We start from the raw sequence: 24,701 nt of genomic DNA, 5'->3' as shown, positions 1-24,701 counted from the left end.
GCTAAATACATCACCTTGTTACAGGTGTCAAGCTTGTGGGCATGTGGCAGCAGTGTGTAGGAGGGAGATTCCTTAGGTGTGAGAAGTGTGCAGAAGGGCATGAGACAAAGGAATGTGTAGCATTGGGGAAAGTAGTGGTATGGGTTAATTGTAGGGGTGCCCATGGAGCGAGAGAGACAGGTTGAGGTTTCCAGGGTTACAGTAGTGTAAATTTTGTCATATGCTGAGGCAGTCAAGAAAGTAGAGGAAGATGGGTCAAGGGGAGGGATCCTGAGAGGATTGGTGTGAGTATACCTGTACCAGTACAGAAGGATAAACCAACAAGTGATATATGTTTCAGTAAGATTGGATTTTTAGCATTTATAATAATGGTTATCAACTGTACTGCGGGGATGGAACATAAGTCACAGAAAATGGAGGTTGTGGTGGCAGCTGCAGAAAGGTATTTGGGCGTGTGAGAATTGACATCAGAAGAGTTACAGGATATGGTAAGTGGTGGTGTCCCATCCTTCCAGGTTGTTTGCTTGAACAAATAAATACTCTACCATCTAACACTATACGAACACATTTTTTAAAATAATACAAAAATAACACCACCCTACTCCACTATTTGAATCTATTTTGTCCTACCTCAGGCCAAGTATAAGGGAGTTGTACTTCAGTCTAGTAGGTGGCGGCAATGCCACATTTATTGGATGCCAACTACCATTAAACCTCATTGAAGAAGGAAGGCTTTTCACTAGATGTTGAAACAGTTTTTACTGTGGGGTATTGTGTGTAGATTGATGAGGAAAAAAACAATTTAATACATTTTAGAATAAGGCACTAATGTAACAAAATGTGGAAAAAGTCAAGGTGTCTGAATGCATCCCGAAAGCACTGTATGTCCTCTCAGACTATTGGTCTAGAGTAGGACTAGCTAGGGTTAAATTGTGGAAAGGGCGTTTTTTTAAAGGGCTTAATAGGTCGTAGGGTCATTTCCATTTTCACTTTATTATTGTATCAAATAATATGTTGGTAGGCTGTGAATGGCCTCACACACCAGTACACCCCCCCCCCCCCCCCCCCCCCCCATACGGTATCACTGTCTTTCTTGTAGAACAAATTTATATAAATCAATCTATTGGAGAACATTGATGTAGAAGTTATTCACATTTACAAGGATAACATCTCTCTGAGTCCAGTATGAATGCAAATATGCACTTTCACTCTTTTCAAAATAATTTGAAGAGCTTCATTCTCACACATGTGAGGAATAGCATTCCATATTAATTTGTATTGCTGGTTTATATTTTGGTGTAGTGATATTTTGGGGGATGAATAAATAATGCATTTGCAAGTTCTATTGAATGGTAGTTATGGAATAAATATGTTGTAGAAGGATGTGCTTTAGACTAATATTAAATAATAAAGTGACTCGATTTGAGTATTCTGTAAGTCCTTGAGAATAAAGCATCCACAATCTTTCTGAATTTCCTGTAAACACAGCACATTCTGCTATGTGGCTCTCCATCTGTTCTGACAATGACAGACAGCTCCCCTCATACACCCCTCCATGAATGTAGAGGATCATCTGTACATATGAAAGGATTCGACAATTGTATTAATTACACCAGGGTGAACATTCCACATTACATCAAGGGGCTAGTGTTCATTTGGAATTCAGCCCAAGAGCAGAGGAACGGTGAATCAAATATCACAGTTACAAAGTAAAGGGCTCAGGTTTAGCCATAGTTTGGTTAGACATTCTATCTGTATAAGTAAGCAGCAATATGGTTGCCTCACTTTTAAAAGGAGACTAGTAATATGGTAATTGTGCACAGGCTCTTCTGTGCCCAATTATGAGTCATGCATTTTGAAAAGGTCACACATTAAGACTAAAATCATGGAACAGTCTCATTTTAAAAATACATTTTGAAATGTATGCAGCAGTCTATGACCAATAGTAATTTAATAACTAGCAACCACATTTTAAATCATTGACACTGTCATTAACCAACATCTTTACACCATCATAAAAATATACAGAATCCTTCTCCTAACTTGTTCCAACTTCCCTTTTCCATACACAAACCAGCTGACCCATTTTCCATGGGCCTCCTTTTTTTTCCATACACAAGACAACTGACCACATTACTCAGACTTCCTTGACCACTTCCCAATTACAATGGATGTTAAATGCAGATTTTGTTCCAACTACAGTTACTTGAATAAAGTGTTTCATATCGACATTACCCATACAAACTGTTTCATAAGAGTACTATACTACAAATAAATTATTAATAGGAATGATTTATTAATAGGAATTCTCTAGGCTTCTGGTGACACTACTCTGTGCAGAGCACTGCCACGCCACACTCGTAAAAGTTGTGAGGGTCTTCCTTGGTGGCGATGTCAAAGTCTACGGTGAAGATGAGATCGGCTCGGGTGAAGTTCAAATATACAGGCAGAGTGACCTGTGGGATTGAGAGATATACAAGTGTGATATGTCATTAAGACAGTACATTTTTTATGGTATTTGAACAATATAGACTAGGAATAGCTCCCAACTTAATTGTATGTATTTGACTGACTTCCTATGAGCCATCTATTTATTGGATACATTCTAAGGGAATGTGAGGTTGGTATTATATGTGGAGAAAGTTGATATTTGTAATCTGGCAATAGCCCGGAGGGGATAAATAAAGTTTTGTATTGAATTTAATCCAATGAAAGCATAGAGCTCAATCGCTTAACATTTGTACATTCGTGTACAGTGCAGTATTTATGTTGTTATGAGCCGTACCATGTGCCTCTTCTCAGCGCTCAACTGCGTCACCCAGCGCAGCTGAGTCAGTGGCAGCTCAGTGGAGATGTAGTTGGAGAGAGAGCTTGTTGTTGCCGTGGCTCCCTGCAGCTTCAGACCTGTCAGGAAGAAAGAAGGGTATGTTAAGATCACTTAGGTTGATCATAAACATTAGATAAACAATAGGGGTTGGTTTAAACACGTATTTTTTCTTCCAGTCAGTAGACATTGACTCAGAAGTTATTTGAGTATTAAGGTGGTGTTCTCATTATCAAAGCACTCCTCAGTGAGGCTAAGTGTATCATCACAGCCAACCAAATAACACTCTTTCAATGGAGTTTCCATTATGAAATGTTTTTTTGATCCAGGACTAGCCTTAATATGGGTCCAAGACACCAAGGAAAATCTGCACCAAAGCACAACTATATCAAAAAGTAGCTTTAGTGTTCCCCTGGGGTTGTGGTAATTATTCCTCTCTGGTGAGAATACCTAGTGCCCTGACTCGTACTGTAAATAGAGAGACTGATGAGTGGACCTTTGATGCCCAAGCTGCAGACGTCGAATGCGGCCGGCCTCCTGTGTGGTGGTGACGTTGACCTCCAGACACAGCTCCTCCAGGGACCAGCTGTTGGCCTGGGCCACATACTGACGGATGGCCGTGATGTAGGCCTCAGGGACACACAGGCTGCCCAGGCACACATGGATGTTCTGGACAGAAGAGGCATGAATTCAGAGTGGGTGGAGTCCAATACCTAGTCCAATGTCTCAAGTTCCTGGTCAACTATGGTATCAAGCCATGGCAAATCCACCATGTGGTATTAAAGGGATAACTTCTAGAGTGGCTTTGTTCTTAATCGTAAAACTGAACAACTGTTCATTGACTTCTTTAGAGTAGTTCAAGTCATTCAGAGTTGAATGAATTGTGAGGTTGTTGGTGAATGGAAAAATGCGGAGTCAGGCGCAGGATCAGATATGAGTAATAATCCAAATTTACTCAAAATATAAGTACCGGTAATGTTCCAACAAGGAAAAACACAATCTTCCAGAGCACAAAAGAACGAACCCACATGACAAACAATAACGCACAAAACAGAGAGGGAAGTCAGAGGGTTAAGTAAGGAACATTAATTAATAGAATGGAAACCAGGTGTGTATGAATAAGACAAAACAAAATGAAAATGAAACATGGATCGGTGGTGACTAGAAGGCCGGTGACATTGACCACCGAACGCCGCCCGAACAAGGAGAGGGACCAACTTCGGCAGAAGTCGTGACATGAATAATATCCAAATGAGATGCGAACATTAGCAATATGCTAACCTGACAAATTAGGCAAACAGGGTGTCTATCAACTGTGAGAAATCATTAATGGAGTCATTTTAACATTTTAAGGTAACACCAAATCCACGAAGATCTTCCTTTGACAGGAATCTATCCCTTTAATATATAAGTCAGATGAATGTACCTTGAGCTCCTTAGCGCCCTCGCTGGCAGCTCCCTGGGAGATGGCCTGCAGCTGCTTGACGTGCTCGCTGAAGTCGGCCACCCACTGGATGACAGTCATGGAGGCAGGCACGGTGTAGTGGCACCAACTATGAGGCAGGATACCCGGAGGAGACATGCTACATGTTAGCATTGGGAATCCTTCTCGACACTCTATATAACCATATTGACTTGAAATAGTCTATATGTTACCATATTAAATTTCACACATTGTGACTGTATAACCACATTGGGGTATAACTGGAAAAGGTACATTTCCAGAAGAAAATGTGCTCTTGCTTCACCTATAAAAGCGTTTCATAGTAGTGGAAGAAGTGTAGGAGTTTGATGAGGGTTGATGAGGGTCCGCAGGTCGTTGGTTTGCATCTTGCCCTCGAACACCTGCACCACATCAGTCAGTTCTTGGCGCACCTCCTGAAGCATGTGGGTGCCCATCTTCACCTCGCGCTCAAAGAAGCAGAACAGGGGATCTTGTGTGTGGCATTCTTTTCACCTGTACAGTCCTTGAAAAGAAACCCACACCCTGAGTGTTTGTGAATTGCATTATCAGAAGTCAGATCCGTATAAGAGTTTCATTCACATGAAATCAGGTTCAGGATAGACTCATCATTTAATGCAAAGATCCTTAAGAGAAGGCAGTTTGAGTCCGTGTGCGCAAGTGTACCCTAAAACTTAAATGAATAGCCCAGGCCTTTATTTGCTTAAATCACTGTACACAACAGGTGCTTATTAGAGACTGGCTTCTATTTGAGACTGGTGTCAATTTCCTTAACACAGATAGCTTTTGCTCATTTGCATAGTTAATTGTTCAATTTCCAGCATTTTAATAAATTTTTGTCACGACCATCGTATGAAAAATTGGACCAAGGTGCAGCGTGAGTAGAGTTCCACATTTTATTGATAGTGAAACTTCCAAAAACAACAAAGATATAACGATCATGAAATACATGCTTTTGCACACAATGTATATAGACTATTTTTTTCTACTGTGTTATTGACTTGTTTATTGTTTACTCCATGTGTAACTCTGTGTTGTCTGTTCACATTGCTATGCTTTATCTTGGCCAGGTCGCAGTTGTAAATTAGAATTTGTTCTCAACTAGCCTACCTGGTTAAATAAAGGTGAAATAAATAAATAAAATAAAATAAATAAACGTAGCACACACATCGGCACTCAAACAAACGAATATCCCACATCGCAGGTGGAAAAAGGACACATTAAGTATGATCCCCAATTTGAGGTAATGAATATCACCTGCCTCCAATTGGGAACCATACCCACACAACAACATAGAAATATAATACCTAGAAATCCCCCTAGTGACAATTTCTTCATTTCCTGCGCTAATGTGTTATCTACATACCATGTCGCGTTTCTTTTTCCTTTAGTATGCCTCTATTTCGTAAAAATAAAAAGTTGTGATTAAATCATTCAGAAATTACTCACATTTTTTCAATGTAAAAAAAATAGAACAAACCTAAAACTATTCACGGTAATCAATTAATTTAGACCCAGCGTTTATTTGAAACAGGCATTTATTTGCTGAAATGTGTGCTGTTGCCTGGCAAATTAGAGGGACAGGCGGCTATTTGAGACTGCGTTTACCTGAAGTGTTACGGTATGTACATACGTACGTGTGAAATATAAGTAATATAAAGAAATAGAAGTGGCAAAATACCATAAGAACACTCTTCCAACCTCAACCCATCAGATCCCACAGATGCTGCTCAAACCAGATGAGACATTACTGGGACGTTACCTGGATATTCTCCACCATACGCTTGAGGTGGTTGACCACCTGTGGGATGAGCGTCAGCCAATTGGTGGCAGTGGTGCGCAGCGTGCGCATCCAGGCGGGCTGGACCTCGGTTGAGGTGGACACCTTGCGGTTGCGCTTTGTCTCCTTCTCGTAGGTCAGGTCATCCTCATTCTCCAGCATTTGCATTTTCAGCATCTTACCCATCATGTCAGTGCCTGAGCAGCCCAACAAGGGGAACCGGAAAGGAGAAGGGAGGGGGGTTAGGGAGGAGACAAGCCCGTGGAAGGAAGAGGAGTAGGAGTGAGGGGAGAAGAAATTAACGATGGACTTGACCAATGCCTTGCATTGTAAAAAAGACAAAGCCTTGCATTCTCATACACATGTTAATAAGGGGTGGTTGTGCTTCAAAATTAGCGGTTACAATAAGTCAAGAAGACATGACGAAAACAAGGACACGGACACAAAGTCAAGAGTAAACAGGAGACCAATATAAAAAGTGAAGGGCTCTGAGAAAATCATAGTAACTCAAAGTGATGAAGTGATGGAGGCATGAAGTCGTACATGAAAAAGGTTTCCAAGGCTCTGTGAGAGAAATCAATGTATTCAAATGGGAAAAGAGGGATGGATGCATCAATGGCTGGGAGTTGGAACCGGAAGCTAAGCAAGACACGAATTTGAAATGTAGCTGCTGGAGGGTGAGAACACCCCCATTCACATGGGTACAGCTACCACCACACGGGGCTTGTGTTATAACACTGGAACTGATAGGAGGAAAAGGAAAGAGACCTAGGGAGCAAAAATGAGCCACCAATGCCATTGCATCCAAGTTAACGGGAGCAATGTGAGAATATGTTCTGCATCAATGGTAGTCTTCTATAGGATTTAAAATTAAAATAAGATGTGTTAGAACATATGTAGAGCTATTAGAGAAATGGAGAAACTGGGAGATGAGCTCCTGTAGCTCTCCTCGCTGCTGACAAAGGATCCCACAGACAAACCCGGACACGCTCCTTGAGTTCAGCTGCAGACGGGGACAACCAGCAGAAGCCAATAGCATACCCTGAGTGGTGAGCAGGACCTTCTCAGCGTTGCTAGGCAGGCCCAGCCAGGACGGGTACTGGGTGTCCGGCAGCAGTCCGGAGTTCATGAACTCCTCACGTCTGGAAGAAAAGACACAGAACAGCAGAGTGTCAATGAGACAGTATGGAGGAAGTTCGAAAATCCCCTTCTGAAGGAGATTCCTAAATGTGTTTCCTAAATGTGTGCATTTCAGAAGTTGCACTTCTAAAAAATATAAAGGTTTCCTAATGAATTTCTTTGACATTTACATACGTTTTGCTGAGAAGGATTGGTCACAATATATTGGAAACCATGTTTCATGTTTTTTTTGCATGTACTGTATCAAAAAATGCAGCTTTCAGTTGCCAATGAAATCAAACTAAACTAAATTAACACCACTACCTCCCAACCCCGGCCACTGACCCGATGCCATCGGGCATCTTGATGTCCTTGTGGCCGTCCACCTTGAACTCTGAGTCGAAGCTGCCCGTGGTGAAGATGCGGTCCAGGAAGGTGTTTGAGCAGCCGCTGGTCAAACTCATTGTCGATGTGGCCGCCGTAGATGGATTGTGCCATTAGGGTCTTCAGGGTCGCCCAGGGGATCTTCTCTGGGGAGATGTTCTGACGGCCCTAGGGTTGTGGAGGAAGAGGAGAATAGAAGGTTACCACCATAGAAATACATACAGTCTGGGCTTTAAAGTGTGATCAATTTGGTCGCATATGCAAAGTTTTATTCTAGGAGCACCATGCGACTAGAAATAAAATCTCCCAGATAATAATTGTTGTAATAAGGCTGTTGTTTCAGAGAGCCCTAGAAAGAAAAGCATCATGGTTGCACCATTCCTACAGCGAAAACGGCCTGCTTCTAGCCCAACCAGGTCATAGGATCTGACCCATATTACCGGCGCAAAATTTGTATCTTCCTATAGCGGAACGCCGGGACCACATTTTACATTCATAACATAAACCTTGTTGTGGGCCGTTCTAATACTACTCACGCATCGTTACCCAGTTGTCTACTTTGTTCAGTCATGTTACCTAATTGGCTAACTTTCTAACAACCTGGAAACATTACCAGCATAATCAAAAGGGATGGCTTCTTCAGGAGATCAATGATCATAACAATGAATGAATGACAGATCCCTTGCATGTCTTCATCACAAACCTGACATTTTTAAAGAGAATGTATAATAAACTAATGTCTCCACAACGTTACATATTACACTGAACATAAATATAAACGCAACATGTAAAGTGTTGGTCCCATGTCTCATGAGTTGAAATAAAAGATCCCAGAAACTTTCCATATTTCTTACATTTTGTGCACAAATTGGTTTGTGAGCATTTCTCATTTGCCAAGATAATCCATCCACTTGACAGGTGTGGCATATCAAGGTGATTAAACAGCACAATCATTACACAGGTGCACCTTGTGCTGAGGACAAAAGGCCAATAAAATGTGCCGTTGTCACACAACAATGACAGATGTCTCAAGTTGAGGGAGCGTGCAATGCTGACTACAAGAATTTCCACCAGAGCTGTTGCCAGAGAATTTAATGTTAATTTCTCTACCATAAGCCGGCCTTACAACCGCAGATCATGTGTAACCATGCCAGCTCAGGACCTCCACATCCGGCTTCTTCACCTGCGGGATCGTCTGAGACCAGCCACCCGGACAGCTGATGAAACTGTGGGTTTGCACAACCGAAGAATTTGTGCACAAACTGTCAGAAACCATCCCAGGGTCCTCACCAGGGTCACCAGTTTGGCATCGTAAAAGACTTCAATGGCAAATGCTCACCTTTGATGGCCACTAGTACGCTGGAGAAGTGTGCTCTTGAATCACGTTTTGTACCAGACTGATGGCAGACTGTGTGCATGGCATTGTGAGGGTGAGCGATTTGCTGATGTCAACATTGTGAACAGAATGCCCCATAATGGCAGTGGGGTTATGGTATGGGATAGAGGTCGACCGATTAGTCGGAATGGCCGATTAATTAGGGTCGATTTCAAGTTTTCATAACAATCGTAAATCTGTATTTTTGGACAACGATTTGGCCGTTTTTTAAATTATTTTTTTATACACCTTTAGGCAAGTCTGTGAATTTATGTTAGATCACCACCAAATTCAAAAACACACACAGCCATTTTTCAAAGCCAAGGATAGAGTCACAAAAGCAGAAATATAGATAAAATGAATCACTAACCTTTGATTATCTCCATCAGATGACACTCATAGGACATCATGTTATACATGTATTGTGTGTTTTGCTCGATAATATGCATATATATATATATATATATATAGAAAATCTCAGTTTACATTGGCGCGTTAAGTGCAGTAATGTTTTGATTCAAAAACATCTGGTGATTTTGCAGAAATACTCACAATAAACATTGATAAAAGATGCAAGTGTTATTCACAGATTTAAAGATAAACGTATCCTCTGTGCAACCACTGTGTCAGATTTAAAAAAAACTTTATTCTATTTCCGTAATCTGAGAACGGCGCTCAGAACCCAAATTAGCCAAAGAAATAGCGACCATTTTGGCATCATCAGAAGCTACAAAAAAACACTATATTCACTTACCTTTGAATATCTTCATCAGAAGGCAGTTCCAGGAATCCCAGTTTGACAATAAATGACTGATTTGTTCCATAAAGTTCCATAAAGCCCATCATTTAGCCACTTGTTGTGTAGTTAACAGCCCAGCATTCAATCCTCCAAAAGCACGAGCAATTCCTCCAGACAAAAACTAAAAAAGTTCCGTTACAGGTCGTAGAAACAAGTCAAATGATGTATGCAATCCATATTTAGGATGTTTTAAACATTAATCAGCAATAAGGTTCCAACTGGAGAATTTCATTGTCTGAAGAAAAGCATTGGAATCGGAGGACACTCTCTCGTGACCGAGGCTTTCTGCCAGACCACTCAGTAGAAGAGCTCTTATGAGCCCATCCTTTATAGTAGAATCATACAACCAGAATCTAAAGACGGTGACATCTTGTGGAAGCCCTGGGAAGTGCATGCACATCCATACCTAAGCTGAACTTCAAATGGCACTGTTTGGAAAATTTAGTTCTCATTTCCTGTTTGGATTTCTTCTCAGGTTTTTGTCTGATTTATGAGTTCTGTTATACTCACAGACATAATTCAAACAGTTTTAGAAACTTCAGAGTGTTTTCTATCCACCAGTAATAATAATATGCATATATTCCCATCTGGGACAGAGTAGGAGGAAGTTTACTCTGGTCACGCTTTTGATCCAAAAGTGAAAATGCTGCCCCCTAGCCCAAACAGGTTTAATCAATACACAGAAGTATATATTTTTAAACCTGCATATTTAGCTAAAGGAAATCCAGGTTAGCAGGCAATATTAACCAGGTGAAATTGTGTCACTTCTCTTGCGTTCATTGCACGCAGAGTCAGGGTATATGCAACAGTTTGGGCCGCCTGGCTCGTTGTGAACTAATTTGCTAGAATTGTATTTTATATTTTTGTTCAGTGTAGTTTATAGGGCACAACATGTGCTTCAAAAGTAGCTCAAATTCAAATAGGCTGTATCTCAATAATTTATTTCAATATCTCAATAACTATATCAATAATTAATATTTCCTGGCGCTCCTACAAAGATAATGCATCCAAGAGGAAATTTCCTGTATTACCAAATCATGAGAGAGCAAACCACACACAAGTCAGAGTTATCATAAAGTCCATCTTTAATTATATGAGCTTCACCATAGCCCTGTGACTCTCAGATCAATTCAGTGTCCATAAATGAATTCTCTGAGTGCTTAACATATTGTCAACTGTGATCCTTTATAGCAAAGACACACATAGCCAGACAGCAGTGGCTATAAATTATCGTTCAGTTTGGTCTCCTAAACTAAGTTCTTATCTCGTTCTTGGTACCACTTAGAACCAAAAACATTACCTCATCCAATGGCATATATCAAATGCACCCCCTCCTGGACAAGATCACAGAGAGATGTGACTGGCACACAGACATTGTGGAGCCACCTAACTGGTTCCCCATTAACCTTTTGTGACTAGGGGGCAGTATTTTCATTTTTGGAGAAAAAAAAACGTTCCCGTGGTAATATAGTAATATAGTTGACAGCTTAGGATAGAAAACACTCTAAAGTTTCCAAAACTGTAAAAATATTGTCTGTGAGTATAACAGAACTGATGTTGCAGGCGAAAGCCTGAGAAAAATCCAATCCGGAAGTGCCTCTTGTTTTGAAAGCGCTGTGTTCCAATGCATCCCTATTGACCAGTGAATGGGCTATCAACCAGATTACTCTTTCTCCGTATTCCCGAAGGTGTCTACAGCATTGTGACGTAGTTTTACACATTTATGTTGAATTATACCCGTAAGTGGTCACCTGATGGCTCCCAGGGTGACTCTCACGTAAAATACAGAGGTAGCCATTACTCCAATCGGTCCTACTGAAAAACGAATTGTCCCGATGGATATATTATCGAATAGATATTTGAAAAACACCTTGAGGATTGATTATAAACAACGTTTGCCATGTTTCTGTCGATATTATGGAGCTAATTTGGAATATTTTTCGCCGTTTTCGTGACTGCAATTTCCGGGCGATTTATCAGCCTACAAAAATAATATTTTTGGAAAAAAGGAACATTTGCTATCTAACTGGGAGTCTCGTGAGTGAAAACATTCGAAGCTCATCAAAGGTAAACGATTTAATTTGATTACTTTTCTGATTTCCGTGACCAAGTTACCTGCTGCTAGCTGGACAAAATGCTATGCTAGGCTATCGATAAACTTACACAAATGCTTGTCTAGCTTTGGCTGTAAAGCATATTTTGTGTCTCAATATATTTCATTTGTGATTTTCATGAATAGGAATATTTTCTAGGAATATTTATGTCCGTTGCATTATGCTATTTAGTGTCAGATGATGACAACGGTCCCGTTCACGGGATGGGGTGTCACTAGAGGTTAATCACACCATCCCCTCACATGGTTTAGGAATAGTTTACAGACACATTCACAGATAAGACTAACCCGACCTCTCCCCTCTCTGGGCCCAAGTAACTTTTTCCACATAAGCATGCTTATGAAAATGAATAAAACATATTATTTATAAATGTTACCTAAAGATGTCTGATTCTGCCATGACATTCCCCTCTCAGGGACATGTAATTAATGTTCTGATTCTTTAGAAGGGACATACTCAATATTAAAAAATAAAATAAAAAAATAAAATCCCTTCAATGACAAATACCTTAGCTTATATGTCAGCTTTCTACCTTCTGAAGCTAAGTTTACAACCTTTATTCTACAAGACAAACTTGCACATGTTTAATAACACAGAATAATCCATTTGAGGAAAATAAAAACATAGAAATTCTCCCTAAGTTACATGAGAACCAGTATCTAAACATAGGCCTCCTCACAACATATAGCACAGGCATCTCTCTAAGTCTGTAACGGCAGATTCCCTCCTCTTCACTCCGACGGATCTGGAAGCTCCTGGCTGACTGACGGTTCTGGCAGCTCCCGGCAGCTCCGGAGTGAAGGGCGATTCTGGCATCGCCTGGCTGACTGACGGCTCTGGCAGATCCTGGCTGACTGACGGCTCTGGCAGATCCTGGCTGGCTGGCGGCTCTGGCAGCTCCTAGCTGGCTGGCGGCTCTGGCAGCTCCTGGCGGCTCTGGCAGCTCCTGGTTGACTGGCGGCTCTGGCAGGTCCTGGCTGACTGACGGCTCTGGCAGCTCCTGGCTGACTGACCGCTCTGGCAGCTCCTGGCTGACTGACGGCTCAGGACAGACTGGCTGCTCTAGCAGCTCAGGACAGACTGGCGGCTCTAGCAGCTCAGGACAGACTGGCGGCTCTAGCAGCTCAGGACAGACTGGCGGCTCTAATAGCTCTGGACAGACGGGAGACTCTAGCAGCTCTGGACAGACGGGAGACTCTAGCAGCTCTGAACAGACGGGAGACTCTAGCAGATCTGGACAGACGGGAGACTCTAGCAGCTCTGGACAGACGGGAGACTCTAGCAGCTCTGGACAGACGGGAGACTCTGGCAGCGCTGGAGAGGAGGAAGGCTCTGGCAGCGCTGGACAGGCGGGAGTGTAGGAAGAAGACGGAGAGACAGCCTGGTGCAGGGGGCTGCCACCGGAGGGCTGGTGCGTGGAGGTGGCACTGGATAGACAGTGCAGGCGCACTGGAGCTCTTAAGCACCGGGCCTGCCCAACCTTACCTGGTTGAATGCTCCCTGTAGCCCGACCAGTGCGGCGAGGTTTGGAATAGGCCGCACTGGGCTGTGCTGGCGAACCGTGGACACCATGCGTAAGGCTGGTGCCATTTACGCCGGCCCAAGGAGACGCACTGGAGACCAGATGCGTAGAGCCGGCTTCATGGCACCTGGCTCGATGCCCACTTTAGCCCGGCCGATACGAGGAGCTGGAATGTACCGCACCGGGCTATGCACCCGCACTGTGGACACCATGCACTCCACAGAATAACACGGTGCCTGCCCTGTCCCTCTCGCTCTCCGGTAAGCACGGGAAGTTGGTGCAGGTCTCCTACCTGGGTTCGCCACACTCCCTGTGTACACTCCCCGTGTGCCACCCCCCAAGACATTTTTGGGGCTGCTTCTCGGGCTTCCATTCGCCGGGTCCCCTCTCACACTGCTCCAGAGAATCCCAGGTGGGCACTCTCCCTGGGTCGACCGCCCACCTGTCTATCTCCTCCCAAGTAGTGACACAGTCCAGATCTCGCTCCCATGTCCAGAAATCCTGACATCGCTGCTAATGCTGCCCATTATCACACCTCTTGGTCCTTTTGTGGTGGGTGTATCTGTAACGGCAGATTTGTGTAGCAGGGATCGGACCAAGATGCGGAGTGGTAAGTGTTCATGACAAATTTTAATAAGAAAAGCGATATATAATAAACGATAACATGAAATAAACCAAACCGAAACAGTACCGTGTGGTGACAAACACAGACACGGAAACAAACACCCACAAACCAACAGTGAAACCCAGGCTACCTAAGTATGATTCTCAATCAGAGACAACTAACGACAACTGCCTCTGATTGAGAACCATACTAGGCCGAAACAAAAACCAAACATAGAAACACAAAACATAGACTGCCCACCCCAACTCATGCCCTGACCATACTAAATAAAGACACAACAAAGGAAAATAAAGGTCAGAACGTGACAAATTCCTTATGCTCAGGAATAGAGAATAGGTCAGGGAAATCATTCATATTCCAAATCATAATTAACAACCCAACTATTTATCCAACCAAAATTTAGAATGACATTCCTCAGTGATTCAAATTGGTCTTATCACTCAAAGTAAAAACCTCAATGTAACACACATCAATATTAGCAGATTTTAAATTCATTCAGTACAATTATCCCATAATTCTACCATTAACTTTTTAAATCATAATTGTAATACAGATCAGTATCTCAATGCATTCTTAACCTAAATGACTCTAATTTACATGGTGTAGACCTCTGCAATCAACCTGATACCACAAAAGTCTAAAACAATTTTATTGGCACAGTTGACATTCACTGAGGAATGTCATTCTAAATTTTGGTTGGATAAATAGTTGGGTTGTTAATTATGATTTGGAATATGAATGATTTCCCTGACCTATTCTCTATTCCTGAGCATAAGGAATTTGTCACGTTCTGACCTTTATTTTCCTTTGTTTTGTCTTTATTTAGTATGGTCAGGGCATGAGTTGGGGTGGGCAGTCTATGTTTTGTGTTTCTATGTTTGGTTTTTGTTTCGGCCTAGTATGGTTCTCAATCAGAGGCAGTTGTCGTTAGTTGTCTCTGATTGAGAATCATACTTAGGTAGGCACTGATTCTTCTGGCGTCTTTTTCATTCTTCTTCAGATAGCTTTACAGTTCAAAGTGGATGGCCCATGATAATGTCCCAATTTCAATGTCTCATCTTTACCACTCATTATGTCTTGTTCATTCGTCAACCAATATACCAGCATCATAAGAAAAGGCTAGAACAGATCTCTCTCCATGATCACTCCATGTGGACTGTCCTCTCACACTCCAAAGTGAAACATGAAAGAAAAGCAGTTGATAGCTTAGATCTGATACTGTACACCAATTTCTGGCTTGGTTCCTTTCTCTCGGTAGAAGTGGTTCGGAAGGCCTTCTTCAACGCCTTTGTCAATCTTCTTCAGCCAGTTAGAGGGGGTTTTGAGGTACACACACTATTCGGTCCAATTATCTCTTCCATGCATTAAAGTCTGATGTCACTTTTCATGATAACCTTGGAAGAACAGATCAGATCAACAGTTTAGTTCAGTTCATTAACTACATGATAAATTATTACTTTTACCAATTTTTCTTAATACACATATCGAAACATATTTCAAAGAAAATATCAACACATTCTATTGAAACTATTCTTTAAAATTGGCTTATACTCTCCATCTCACTGTCAACTCCATCGTAGAGCCAAGGATCAAGAATTTAGACCTATACCCCTCGGGAAAAGAACAAAACAAACAAACACAACATTACAATACACTCAACAATACAATATACACTCCTTCACATATCACTCAAGGTGTATAACCTCAATTCAAAACCTCAAAAACGGAATCCTCCCCCATTTTTTACACATACAGTGGGGCAAAAAAGTATTTAGTCAGCCACCAATTGTGCAAGTTCTCCCACTTAAAAAGATGAGAGGCCTGTAATTTTCATCATAGGTACACTTCAACTATGACAGACAAAATGAGAAAATCACATTGTAGGATTTTTAATGAATTTATTTGCAAATTTTGGTGGAAAATAAGTATTTGGTCAACTACAAACAAGCAAGATTTCTGGCTCTCACAGACCTGTAACTTACTTCTTCTTTAAGAGGCTCCTCTGTCCTCCACTCGTTACCTGTATTAACCTGTTGCGACGACCAAACCCGGATCCGGGATTCTATATCCTAAGCTCATTACCATAACGCAACGTTAACTATTCATGAAAATCGCAAATGAAATGAAATAAATATGCTATCTCTCAAGCTTAGCCTTTTGTTGACAGTGTTGTTATCTCAGATTTTCAAAATATGCTTTTCAACCATAGGAAAACAATCATTTGTGTAACAGTAGCTAGCTAGCGTAGCATTTAGCGTTAGCATTAGCGTTAGCATTTAGCAGGCAACTATCACAAAAACAAGTAAAGCCTTCAAATAAAATAACTTACCTTTGAAGAACTTCTGATGTTTTCAATGAGGAGACTCTCAGTTAGATAGCAGATGCTCAGTTTTTCCAAAAAGATTCTTTGTGTATTAGAAATAGCTCCGTTTTGTACATCACATTTGGCTACCAAAAAAAAACAAAAAAAAGAAACGAATATTCAGCCCTCAAAACGCGAACTTTTTTCCAAATTAACTCCATAATATCGACTGAAACATGGCAAACGTGGTTTAGAATCAATCCTCAAGGTGTTTTTCCACATATCTCTTCGATGATATATCCTTCGTGGAAGCCTGGTTTCTCCTTGCTCTCAAATGGAAAAATAATTGCACCTGGCTTTGCGCTCCAATTTCGACGCAGGGACACCAGGCGGACACTTGGAAAATGTAGTCTCTTATGGTCAATCTTCCAATGATATGCCTACAAATACGTCACAATGCTGCAAACACCTTGGGGAAACGACAAAGTGTAGGCTCATTCCTTGCGCAATCACAGCCATATAAGGAGACAATGGAAAACAGAGCTTCAGAGATTCTGCTCATTTCCTGGTTGACGTATCATCTTGGTTTCGCCTGTAGAATGAGTTCTGGGGCACTTACAGACAATATCTTTGCAGATTCTGAAACTTCAGAGTGTTTTCTTTCCAAAACGGTCAATATGCATAGTCGAGCATCTTTTCGTGACAAAATATTGCGCTTAAAACGGGAACGTTTTTTATCCAAAAATGAAATAGCGCCCCTAGAGATCCAAGAGGTTAATGGCACCTGTTTGAACTTGTTATCAGTATAAATGACACCTGTCCACAACCTCAAACAGTCACACTCCAAACTCCACTATGGCCAAGACCAAAGAGCTGTCAAAGGACACCAGAAACAAAATTGTAGACCTGCACCAGGCTGGGAAGACTGAATCTGCAATAGGTAAACAGCTTGGTTTGAAGAAATCAACTGTGGGAGCAATTATTAGGAAATGGAAGACGTACAAGACCACTGATAATCTCCCTCGATCTGGGGCTCCATGCAAGATCTCACCCCGTGGGGTCAAAATGATCACAAAAACGATGAGCAAAAATCCCAGAACCACACGGGGGGACCTAGTGAATGACCTGCAGAGAGCTGGGACCAAAGTAACAAAGCCTTACCATACCTCAAGGGAACATTTTGACATTTCGTGTATGGTTAGTGAGACAGTCCATATTGCAAATGTACGGTCCCTTACTAGACGTCCGAAAACGTTTGTAAAATTTGAGGTTGGCGTCGGGCCGTGCGGTAGAGCCGGACCTACCGGGAAGTCATCGAATGAACTTTGTCGTACATTCGGTTTCCGTTTTATAAAATAAACAAGTTTTTGACCATTTTTCCACTATCCCGGAAATTCCCACAAGAGGGCATAAGGAATCATATGGCAATTTGGCAAAACATCACGAATCACGACGGGGCCTTATCTCGAAAACGGAAAATATTTCGAAGCCGAAACTTGGTGAGCGTAGGTTTGGCATAATGGGCAGTTGGCCCCGAACAAGATGGCGTCTAGGCCTCAACGTTTTTTGAGTTATGGCCATTTTTCTGGGATTAAAGGTCCAAAATGGAAATAGAGAAATTATTTTTCCACTTCAAGTCAAGGAGCCTCCGGTGTCAATAAAAAAAGAACCAGCCATTTATCTATCGTCATTTAAGAGAAACGGAACAATGACAAATTGGTGATGTTCAAAGATAGGCGTTTTTTTTCTTTCAACGGTTACAGATCCAGTTGCAGGGTGTTCATACGAATCTTTTTAAAGTGTGCTGCGGAGCTCTGCGAGATTTCTGTGATTTTCTATGATTTTCTGAAATAACACACATATACTAAACCCTCCGTAAATAACTTAGTTCTTAACGTAAAGACTTAAAACTCAGGATTATGTAAAGGCATACCCCAATCAGGATTATTTATAGCTTCCTGTGCCAACCAGAAGTGCCTTAAATGGTGTCATAGTGGCTGTTTCCAAGGGTTAAAAAGGTCAGATCTTTTCAAAACTTCATATGTGTGATTAGGCAACCCCCATAAACTATAAGTCAGTCATTTCTCCTAACAGATGTCAAAGAAAAGCTCTCACACACACACACACACAGCAAGGATGGAGTGACAAAGTGCGGTGCTTAAAGACACAGAGAGCAGGCAATGGCATTACCATAATCCCTAGGCCGTGCCGAGTTCAACCAGATATCCCGCTTGACCGTAGCTCGCTCGGTCTAGGCGCAGCGACCATTAGAAAAGTAGGCCCAAAATGAAGCCTGCCCCACAATGTAATTTGCTTTTGGGTGACAGTGAAAGAACCGTTAGGGTGAGAAGAACAATTCCACCACAGGAATGTTCCTAAGGTCCTCCCGATCTGTGCAAGCCTAACCTTGACCGTGTGGCATTAACCCTTAACAGTAAAACAGGGTTTTTTGATCTCACAGATTACAGTGACATCTCTCCCCATAGGAATACATTGCCTGCACCCCTAAATTCAACCTGAAGCCTATATGGGTTATGAATGCCGTATGAACCTGTCTTCGGTACCAGTCCATCAGGCCACTATGAGGTCTACCTGTGTTGATTCTAAGCTTCCTGGACCAACCGGAAGTGGTTAAAATCACCCTAAAAGTGTTTACCCATACCCTGCCTGCAGTTTGATAGACATAGTGCATTCAACCCTGTGTAAATCAGTCAGTTCTTAACGTAAGGACTTAAAACTCAGGATTCTGTAAAAGCATACCCCAATGAGGGTATGTGTTGATTTACCGGAAGTGCCATAATTGGTGTCTCAGGGGCTGTTTCGAGGGGTTAAAAAATTCTGATCTTTCCAAAACTTCATATGTGTGATTAGGCAACCCCCATGAACTGTAAATCAGTCATTTTTCCCCCAAAAATTCAAAGGAAAAATAAATCACACTAAAACATAACTTGGAAGGAGGGACGTATTGGGGTCCGTAGAGACAGACAGTGGCTGCAATAGTTAGCTTTGTTCGAGCTAAAAAAGAACCGTCAGACCTAGAGTTCCGAAACTTTAGAATCCTGTTCTAGACCTCATGTCGATGGTGCGTGGTGAGTTAGGTGGTTCTAGAAGGTTCTCGGACCGAGAAACAGCCTCGTACATTTGCAATACCTTCAATTCATTTTTGCATCACGAAAATGACGACATTTAGAAATGTCCCAGAGTCGCAAGACTAGGTGCATTGCGAACGTCTCGGCCCATATAGACAGACCCCAACGTTTCTGTCCAATAGCTCATTCAAGGACCCCGTAGCAAGTCATGGAAAATAGTGGATTTTCAGCACCAATTAGGGTTTTTCTCGGACACCAAATGACCTATCGAGCCGAAACTTGGGATTCGGGGTCGCCTCAGCTAGGCCAACACATAACATAAGAAATGGACCCGCAGCTAGAACGTAACTACGTGTTTTATGGTTTTTTTTATGGTTTGAACCGAAGGCGTTGTGAATTTTGGGCCAGCTCTGAAGTATGTAATAGTTGGCTACTAAACGAGTTGGAAAAAGTGGGTTTGGTGTCAGTTTGTATCAGTTTGGTGTCAGAATGATATCTAATTGACTGATGGACTCTTGTCCACTTGACTCTTGTCCATTTGCAATATGTTTAAACAGTGAGGTACCATCACCAAAAGTGACATTCTGAAATCTACCCAAACGAGCGATTGAGATGAACCAGAATCACTGCAAAGCCATCCCGAGTTCATCGGGCCAGTCAATTTCACATTCCTGCAGGATTTTTATAGCATGACAAATTCGTGATGGTACCTGCCCATTAAAACATATTGCAAATGCACAGTGACTTTGAAAAAGTAAGGAAACATAAACAAATGGACATAATGAAATCACAATTATTATTTTTTTGGTTACCAGTTGCACAACAATGCATGTGCATTTGCAATATGATTCTATAGTGAAAAAACATCACCAAAGTGACATTCTGAAATCAACCCTAACGAGCAATTGAGATGACCCAGAATCACTGCCCAGCCATCCCGAGTTCATCTGGCCAGTCAATTTCACATTCCTGCAGGATTTTTATAGCATGCCAAATTCGTGATGGTAAATGCCCGTTGAAACATATTGCAAATGCACGTGCATTTGCAATATGATTCAATGGTGAAAAAAACATCACCAGATGGACATGATGAAATCAACACAACGAGTGATGGAAATGAACAACTGTCACTGCCCGGCCATCCCGAGTTCATCAGTTCAGTAAATTTTGGCCCCAAAAAAATTGACTTTTGACTTTGACTTTTGACTTCCTATGAAATCATATTGCAAATGGACAAATCATATTCCTTATGCACAAGTAAAAAAAAAAAAATTATGATAATAACATTTTACAAAAGTATATTCATAAACTTCTTACACATGATTAATTGTCTTAAAATCGAAACAATTTCGAAAAACGGTCCAGAAAGCACTTTTTTTAGTTTTTAAAGTTAAAAAAAAAATCACATTTTCGACTTTTGACTTCCTATTAAATCATATTGCAAATGGACAAAACATATGCCTTATGCACAAGTAAAAAAAATAATATATGATAATAAAGTATGACTAAAGTATGTTGATAAAGTTCTTATACATGTGTAATTGACACAAAATCAAAAGAATTTTGAAAAACGGTCCAGAAAGCACTTTTTTAAGGGGTGATAAGTTTTTGACAAAAAAATAATTTTTTCAAAATGTTGCTTTTGGATGTTGACTTGGGTTGCATTTCCAATATGAAAAACCCTGGTGGAGCGCACTCTGTTGGATTTTTGAAGTGTTACAACTGGCAATTGCCATATGGCATTTGCAATATACTTTGCATGGGTGGTATTGGACATCGTGTATATGGTTTGTCCAATGCCAATATGTTGCCATTCATTTTTGTCCATTTCAGGGGGATATTCCCTTACATCAGCAAGGGCATTGAAGATGAAACGCAATGCCCTCTCCTTCTTCACAGTGGTCCAAATTACAAATATGGCTAAGAACTATAAACTCAAACATATTTACAAATTACACAAATTGTCTTGAAAGCAGTATTACAAATTACCATAAATGCATTATCCAAATGGCTTTCCAATGCGGGTGTTCAAGCCACAACGGAAGGTCATCAGAGGTCACAGGTCATACAAAACCTTCAAAGAAGTGATTTTTACTATATTAGACAAATTATAAAAATAGACAATAATTTCCTACTTGCTTGTATCCCAGGTTCCCAGAACATTCCTTTATCAAAAGAATTAACGTGTGTAATTACAACTCAGAAAATAAAAACTCATTAAAATTCCATGTGCGTTTAAAAATACCAACAAATAGTCATAACAAATGTTTTGTGTGTGTGTATTTGCGAACCTTAAGGTAAAAACAAAAACTTCCAGGCCCTTATCAATTTGGTAGTTTATGGCCTCAATCTCACTCACTCTCCCCAAGATTATAGTCCCAGGAAACATTTCAAAGAGAGACAATGAAACACCCATTTTCCCAGAAAGACACAAAACACTTTGTTAGTATTCATTACAATACATCGATTCAGAGACTCAAAAGTTAACTATAAACCAAACCTAATGATAATTCCACTGTACCTCAAATCATTAATCATACATTTTAATCAACATCAAAGTATATGTATGCTTAATTGAACATGCTACCCTTAGATACAATTATCCTGATTTCATTACTATCTAAATGTAATACTTTTTCCTCTGTCGCAAATGTAGTACATATCTCAGCATAAGAAATCAGTAATTTAATCCCAGGCATTTAATAAAAATGTAAACGTGTTCTCCCATGGCTCCTTCAACTCACCTCCGTCCTGGAAGAAAGAATCCTACACAAACACATCAGAATACAATATTTAATTAAGTTAAATCAACATCTCTCAATCAAAATTGTACTGCCAGAAGTACAAAAAAGAGTGTATCTGAACAACGGTCAAAACAATTTGAGTAATGTTATTGTATATCCAACGTAATGACGCAGTTTTACGTTATTCCACAACAATCTACCTGCCTCTAGCAACTTACCCTGAAAATTAGTAGCCAACACAGCAACTAACTCTCTTTCTATCCTATTCCTTTTTTCCCAGTGGGCAAAAATATATAACCCCTCTCATTTCAACATTTCTCCTTAACTCTTATCGTAAGATTAAAACCAAACTTTATAACTTCCTCTTCTCTTTGCTCTTCACACTTATGAAATGTCCAAGACTTTAAAAAATAACACACACAGTGCCAAAATTATAACATGTGTCAGTCAATCTATAAGAATGAAAAACATTTTGGAAATCACTTTCTATTGCCATTATCTCTCCGCCATGGTTTAGAATTTCTTTAATTTAGGTAACTGGCTCCTCTATTGATACAGTAATTTAAATTAGACTCAATTCTCAATACATTATTCCAGCAGATAATTTAGTGAACAGACATCGTCTTGCATCAAAATTCGCTTCGTTATTATTTTAAGTTGAATGAATTAGTCTATCAATTTAACCTAAACAAGCTATTAAAACGTTCAGTTTATATCTTATACAAACACTAGCGAACATAACTTCCCAGGCAAAACATACAAATAGTTTAACTACAATCAAAATCCCAGATTGGCTGGGAACCAAACCCGGGACTCCAGCTTGGAAGGCAGCTATGCTCACCACTATACCACCAACACTATGTAAATGACTAAGATTCTCCGCAAAAAAACCCACTTTACAATTAAAATCAAGACACGTCACTATAGGCAATTCCCAGGAAAATAATAGCCCTGGTTTAGATTAGCAATCAAAGAATAAAATTGACATTTATTGACTAGGAAACAGATCTTGCGCCTTTTAATAAAAGTGGATTATGTTTACTTATGCAACGTATTTCAATTACTTTACTACATCACGCAATTATAATTAGTTTGATGGAAAACCTTAAGCTTTGTACGACATTATAAATTACATCGAGATTCCCTCAAATTCTCTCTAACTTTATGGAAAACTGTTTATTCAATAAATCCCGCAACTTCTCTCATACTGGGAAGAAAAAATATAACATTATCAGACCTTAAGGGAAGTTTTATTTCAAATGTTGTACCCAGACGGAGATAATCCAATATGCGTTTTATAGTTACATCGTTAGGGTAAGATAACCAAAAGTGAACACACTCTAATCAGTTTCTAGAGCTCAATTTCCCAGATTTTGTAGACTAGTTTAATAGTGCTTAAACCCTCATCTTTATCAAATTCTTTAATTATAGATACCAACTCAAAACCTACCCACGTCTACGAATGGGTGGTTTAAATTGTATCTAATTATATTCTCAGCATTACTTTATCAAATCTCTAGTAATTGATTATACACACATACAATTTATCATAATTTCAAATATTCACAGAATCCATATAAAACGTAAGAAAACTTAGGTACTCACACAGAACTTTAAGGATCACCCACACAGGATTGGTCAGATGTTCACAGAGAACATCAGAACATACTTGAAAGGTACACACAGAGTCAACCTACCCCGCTCACACAGAGCGACAAATATTACCTAGTGATCCCGTAACAAAATACTCACACAGAGTAACCCAGGGCATACCTGGCTAGCACATTTACAATAATTGGAATTCACCACTTCTGAGGTTCACTTAGATAATCACAGACACACAGAATGTGGTCCTTCTTCCAATAGGGCTTCACCAAGTACCATGTTTCACACAGAACACACAGTCCCCTTGGCCCCTCACCCCCACAGACCGCACCAATCCCCACTGTGATCAATTCAGTGTCAGGACAGCTCTAAGTCACCCGTAACCGGACAGTGGCAGAGTATATTTGAGTCCACAAACTCTCAGATTACTCTCCTCTGACTCGGCCCTGCTTACGCCGTCAAGGTGCCCTCCTAACACAGGAATTCACGCTCAGAGTATACGTAACAGAGGCATATTTTAAAAAACTCGACTTCAAATGTGTGTGGTTCGCTCACCTCCGTTTAAAAAAAAAAATTATGTTCGAAATGTGGTATCCATTCGGCTCGCTTCCTCTCAGATCAAAGGTTGGTCCATCTGCTTCGTTCCTGAAGTGTGGTTTCCCTAAGATCCCAAGTTTGAGGGATCCCTCGTGCAGGATTTATTTACCTAGATCGTCAGGAATGGTCACCGAGTGAAGATTCACATCCCTTCCTCGTCGCCAAATGTCGTGGAAATTTCCTGTATTACCAAATCATGAGAGAGCAAACCACACACAAGTCAGAGTTATCATGAAGTCCATCTTTAATTATATGTGCTTCACCATAGCCCTGTGACATTACCTCATCCAATGGCATATATCAAATGTGATCCTGGACAAGATCACAGAGAGACGTGACTGGCACACAGACATTGTGGAG

General features: G+C 40.7%; 1 non-coding gene and 1 pseudogene across 1 annotated transcript; both read right to left on the bottom strand.

Moving 5' to 3' along the window:
* Positions 1-2,327: 2,327 nt before the first annotated feature.
* LOC139383255 (cytoplasmic dynein 1 heavy chain 1-like) overlaps positions 2,328-24,701 on the bottom strand; it is a 35,529-nt pseudogene continuing 13,155 nt past the window's right edge.
* LOC139384236 (small nucleolar RNA SNORD50) lies at positions 4,832-4,903 on the bottom strand. Its single transcript, XR_011628826.1, has one exon. It is a non-coding gene; the product is annotated as a small nucleolar RNA SNORD50 (small nucleolar RNA).

This window comes from Oncorhynchus clarkii, chromosome 25 (genome assembly GCF_045791955.1).
Source record: "Oncorhynchus clarkii lewisi isolate Uvic-CL-2024 chromosome 25, UVic_Ocla_1.0, whole genome shotgun sequence".
Classification (NCBI taxonomy): Eukaryota; Metazoa; Chordata; class Actinopteri; order Salmoniformes; family Salmonidae; genus Oncorhynchus; species Oncorhynchus clarkii.
Note: the sequence above shows the minus strand (reverse complement) of the source record. Positions and strands in the feature narration are given on the sequence as shown.